The sequence below is a fragment of the Mercenaria mercenaria genome, chromosome 12 (assembly GCF_021730395.1).
Source record: "Mercenaria mercenaria strain notata chromosome 12, MADL_Memer_1, whole genome shotgun sequence".
Taxonomy (NCBI): Eukaryota; Metazoa; Mollusca; class Bivalvia; order Venerida; family Veneridae; genus Mercenaria; species Mercenaria mercenaria.
Genome location: NC_069372.1, coordinates 17,815,781 through 17,821,888, shown reverse-complemented (window position 1 = coordinate 17,821,888; position 6,108 = coordinate 17,815,781).

Here is a 6,108-nt window from a genome sequence, read left to right as displayed (position 1 = left end):
GTGTTCAGACATCAAATCAAGGCGCGACGCTAAGAGAAGAACATTTTTCGAGGAAATGAAACAAGTAAACGACGCTTATCACGGGAAACGAAACGAAACTGTTCAAGACACTTTGTCAGTATTAGAAATTACAGATAAACTTGCCCAACTGGGTGTTTGGACAAAACTTAGAAAGAGAGAAAAAACTGTTGCAACTGCTTCGTGACGATAGCGTATAATAAACAAAAATGAGAAAGGAAGAATTAACATTAAATAAAATATGCTAAGTGTTTTAGGATGCATATTACTGGTTATTCCTCAATTTAAAGTACAATAACGCACCACATTATACATGTAATATGTATACGTATAAATTTTATTCGCCTGGTTTACGGTTACCATGTTAATGCAAATGTTGCCGTGTTCTACTCTGAAGTGGAAATGGTTGTCATTTCTTTATATACTATACAATGTGTTTATATCTGTCATACTTTCTACCCTGAGAAAATATTACACGTTTATAAGCTATTGATGTGTATATCCAATAAACAAAACGTATTGCATCTTGACGTGGGTATTTCATCTCTATTTTTAAAATAAAACGGTATTTATTTCTGATACTTAGCAATGATAATTTGAATTATTTCAAACAGATAGTCCTTTTCCCTTTTACTAGGTCCAGAAAGAAATAAGAAGAAAGAACTAATTAATAGTGTTGTATTTCCTTTTTAGTTGAATATCATCAGTTAGTTCCCGAAAGTTAAACTGAAAGTTTATTATACTTATAGTTAAGTTATAAATTAAAACAAACATTTGACTTTTACTGCGCATTCGCATAGACTGTCAATTAAGCCATTATATATTGCTACCAACATATAGAAAAGAGAAAAGTTGTAAACATGCGTACAAAGTTATATTTTCTTTATAAGTTTATTACATATTAACATACTATATTTTCAGTATGCTATGATGACAAATGAAAATGGAGTTATTTTTATGGTTATTATATACGTACATTGTTATAGTTTGTGTTGATGTAAAAATGTGTATTGCTAAATAAATTTTGAAATATTGCAATGTTGTCTTACACACTTACGTGATAAAATGTTTTCACAGGTAAAAATAACTTTAAGTACTACCTGGAACGACTACAGGCCTTCCGGGTACTGCCAGTTAAATATGTAAACAAAGACGCAAGGAAAAGATATGATATGCCTTTTAACTGATTGTTTTCTTTATCATTTTACTTTGAATTTTACTTATATCTCAAAGTTCACTCTTCCTTCGCTTATGTCACATCAAGTGTCTTTAATACGCTTATAACATAAATGCTATATATGTAGAGTAAAGACTTATTACCTGAAGGCAAAAAAAATTGATTTTGTAGGTAAGATGATTTATGACCCCCTCTTAATCTCGGAAGATTACGTAAAATTTACGGACGATAACGATCATGCCTGTTGCATTATCGATTTTTTCCTTTCTTTCTTTCTTTCTTCCTTTAATGACTTCGATCAATATTGATCATCACGTCATTCGGGTGGCAATTTGTACAGTCAGAAAAGTTGATAAAAACAACTACCCATATATGATACAGTGAACAAAATTAGCAATTTCGAAGCCAAAATCGCTCTGACAGCCAAATTATATGTTTTGACACAACCTGTTAAAACTATGTACAAGGCTGTATTACCTTACATTGACATAATGGCCTTCTTAAAGGCGTCCGCTGTACTAATGGAGATAATTGACTCAGACAGGCCATTCCAGACTGGTATTAACCTAGGAAAGAAGGAGAACTTAAAACAGTCTGTATGTGGAGAAGGTCTATGGCATTGGAAGGGATGACTGTGTCTGGTTCTGAGTGATCTAGTTGTAATAGGGGTCAGATACCTATCCTTTGGGTATCGATACAGACTAGATTGTTATGTATTTTGTAGAAAAAAGGTTGAACTTGAGACCTCTCTTCTATGCTGTAAACTATCCAAATCTAATTCTGTCAACATGTCACTCACATGACTAGTCCTACGCCACCTCCTACATATCCATCTTGCCGCAGTGCGTTGCACCTTTCAATCCTCTGTACATTCTGTTGGGTGTAAGGATTCCATACTGCGGACGCATACTCAATTTTGGGTCTAACCAAGGTTTTGTATGCCAAAATTCTTGTCCCCTGTGGGGCAAAGGAGAGGTTACGACGTATGAAACCCAGTGTTCTAGTGGCCTTGCTAGCCACATTGTTTATGTGTTTGGACAAATCCAGAGTATTGGTGATAGTTACAACTAGAGTCAACCGCCTCTAGGACTTGACCATGGAGCAAATAATTATGTTTATTAAGGCTGGCCTGTTTATGTCTAGAAATTCTCATAACTTCGCATTTGGCCACATTAAATTTCATTAACCAAGTTTGCTCCCAATGTTGCAATTTATTCAAATCATCTTGTAGGGTCAGGCAATCTGAGTAGGAATGGGTATCGCGATACAACACGCAGTCATCAGCAAAAAGACGCACTGTTGATATGATACCTTCAGGTAAGTCATTAACAAGAGGAATAGCACCGGTCCAAGAACTGAGCCTTCGGGAACACCAGATACTATTGAGACTGGGTCAGACTCTGCACCATCAAGGACTACCGCCTGAGACCTGTTATTTAACCAAGATTCAATCCATTTAAGGGTGGAACCCCGTACACCATAAAAATTTAACTTGTGCAAGAGTCTCTTATGGGGCACCTTATCAAAGGCCTTGGCAAAATCCATGATTGATATATCGGTTTGGACATGTTTCTTGGTTTTACTATTATCCAGGTTGCGGGCCAAGTCATGGACAAATTGTACTATTTGCGTCTTACACGACCTTTTCTCTCGGAAACCGTGTTGAAAGTTTGACATAATGTTAGACAATGAAACGTGTTTCATTAAATCACTAACAATTATGTGTTCAAGGACTTGACATGAAATACATGTAAGGGAAACCAGTCTGTAATTGATCGGTTTATACTTATCGCCCTTCTTAAAAATAGGAGCTACTGAGGCATTACGGCAGTCATTAGGGGTTTGTCCTGAGCGCAGGGAAAGGTTACAGATGATAGACAATATGTCTGCAAGCTCACTAGAACACTCCTTAAGTATACGGGCATTGATAAGTATTATCTGGACATGACGCTTTATGTGGGTTAAGTTCATTCAGTAATTTAAAGATCCTATTACTCTCAACATGTATGTCTAACATTGATGGGTACATGCTAGGCCCCATATCGGGCATTTTTAAGATATCTTCGACAGTAAAGGCAGAATAAAATTGCTTATTCAAAATATCAGCCTTATCTTTATTGTCTATTTTAAGGATACCATTGTCTCTAAGAGATGTATTACCTTTAGAGCCACTTTTTAAGTAATTAACATATGACCAGAATTTTTATTGTTACATTTATCACCTTCTAGGGAGGGTGCCCCTTCCTCAAAAATGTTATTAACATATCTATAATGGCATCCCTTATTACCTTTTGTACGTAGGATCTCATTTCCTTAAATTTGTCATATGTGGGGGTCCTTGCTCTTACGAGCTTTCTGAAAGAGACGATCACGTTTCCTGATCAGACTTTTTATATCATTATCAACCCACGGGTATCCTACCCGGGTCCTGGACATTTTTGATGGTACAAACTTATCAATTGCTGTCAAGACCTCAGTCTTGAATTCACTCCATAACTCCTCTACTGAGTTCAAAGATGAACGGGACAGTACTTGGTCTCTGAATTTATCCAGATAATCCTTTAAACCAGGCATATCTGCACGTTTATATTAATGGATTTTCCTAGGAGATTGCAAAGATCTTTTGGACTTAATGTCATATTCAAGAAAGACAATATCGTGATTCGCCTTACCAATAGGTGGAAGGGATTTTACTCTAATGACAGGACCAGGATTATTCGTTAAAAGCAAATCTAAGGTCCTATCGTTACGAGTAGGTAAATTAACGACCTGGCTTAGACAGTGTTCCTTAACAATGTCAATAAGCTGGTTCTGAATAAGGCTCTGTGGAGCACCGGGGTGAACTGACAAGTTCTCCAAGTCAATACTACCACAGTTAAAATCGCCACCAAGTAAAATGTTTGCATTTTTTTAAAATAATGCGCCTTAGGGAAAAATTCAATTGTTCAAAATAATTCAGTTCAACCTTATCCGGGGGTCTATAAAATGGACAAAGGTATAACGATCTGGCTCCAGCCATCACAAGTCGGCACCATATATGTTCACAATTAGAGTCTAGTTCTGTTATCTCAATACAGAGAAGATCCCTTTTGAAGGCTACAAATACCCCACCATGACCATCAGACCGGTCTTTCCTTACTGCATCATAATCATCTGGAAATATTTCTGAATTTCTTATACTAGCTAGGCTTTAGCCAGGATTCCGTTCAAAGGATAATGTCAGCCTTAGTAGAATCGATCACGGTATATAATACAGCTTTCTTATTCTTAATCCATTGACAATTCATAATAAGTACCCGTAATGGATGATGTAGCATAGCTTTCCCTTTATGCTTATACCTGCTTTAACTGTGCAACTAGTGGAGAGGACGTTGCTTTTGGGGGACCGGTGCCAATATCATCCGGTAAAGGACTTTATGTACTATCACAACTTGACAGAGATTCAAGCCTATTACTTACAGAAGTACAATTCACGGAGTCAAATATTGATGAGGAGAAGTTGGGCAGGCCACATCTGTAGCACGTCCAAGAGACATTTTGGTTTATAGACTTATTATATTAGCTGTACATAGTAGTGTTCATTCCCTGGCAGTCAATGTGAAACCATGTTTCACAGGAATCACAAACTAATCCACGATCCTCCCATCCCACGTTCCTATCACATACCCCACAAGGGTATTGTGCTGGCCCTGGGTTCAGTTCACAGTCACCTGCTAAACTAAGAAGCAGTACAACTAAATACTTACGAAAGCTTACACCTTTGGTAACACAATCCTTTTCAGATTTAATTGCAAGTGTTGGTAATTTAATTAAATTTGCTAATAGGACATTTGAGGAAGACACACTTATAATCACGAGTATGGTTTGTATGAGGTAAGGAAGATGAATAGCTAAGCACCGCAGCAACAGCAAGCAGTAGCACCGTAGGTACGAAAGCCAGAAGCGATCTCATCTTTACTTTTGGGCATCAGACAACCCACAATGCTAAATCCAAGATGTCTGACCAGCCACGCTAAAATAAGGAGAAATAACCTATGGTTCGTCTAGAAAAAAAAAGACTAGGCTTAAGCTGTCCCGCTTAATACAAAAAGTTCGAAATGTCGGGCCTGAAGAGTTTTCTGAATTTTTTTCCTCCTATTACAACTTCAACTACTACGATGTGCATATGGTTTTCATATCATTGAAATGCTCTGAGCACTAAAAAGGAGGTCTGAAGATTTCATTTTTATATAAAAGGCATACAGACACTAAATAGAAAAAATGGCGCGAAAAAATGGTGGATACAAATAGTCCTCAGTTTTTCTGCTCTGTAGAGCTAATTTCCTTATTTTCTTTGCAATTTTTTGCTAAAATCACATGACAGATCTATGCTTGACATGTTTCATGCCTTTAGGTTTCTTGTACATTTCAAATGAAACTGGCACAGTGTCAGAGAAAAATGTTTTTCTTATAGGCATACAGACACTTAACAGAAAATGGCGCGAAACAAATAGTCCTCAGTTTTTTTGCTCTGTAGAGCTATTTTCCTTATTTGCTTTGCAATTTTTTTTTTTGCTAAAATCACATGACAGATCTATGCTTGACATGTAGGTAGCATTTTCATAATGAAATAACAACAAGACAAAAATTTTCATGGAAACCTAGATCATACACCACCAGTATAATTTGGGGTCTCATTTTTAGCTGATTTTGCAGTTTGTGTTTTTGACTGAAATTATTTTTCTTGCATCAAACATGACCCCCACTTTTCTTTTGATTTTTATTTAGCACTGACAATATTCTTCACGAAAATGTAGGTTACAGAGATTTAAAATGGGTCCTGAGGTGTGCTGCAGCCATTGGAAATAGGTCAATTTTATATAGAATAAAGAAACAACTATTTGGTGCGTTATAACCTTATGTAAAATAAAGAA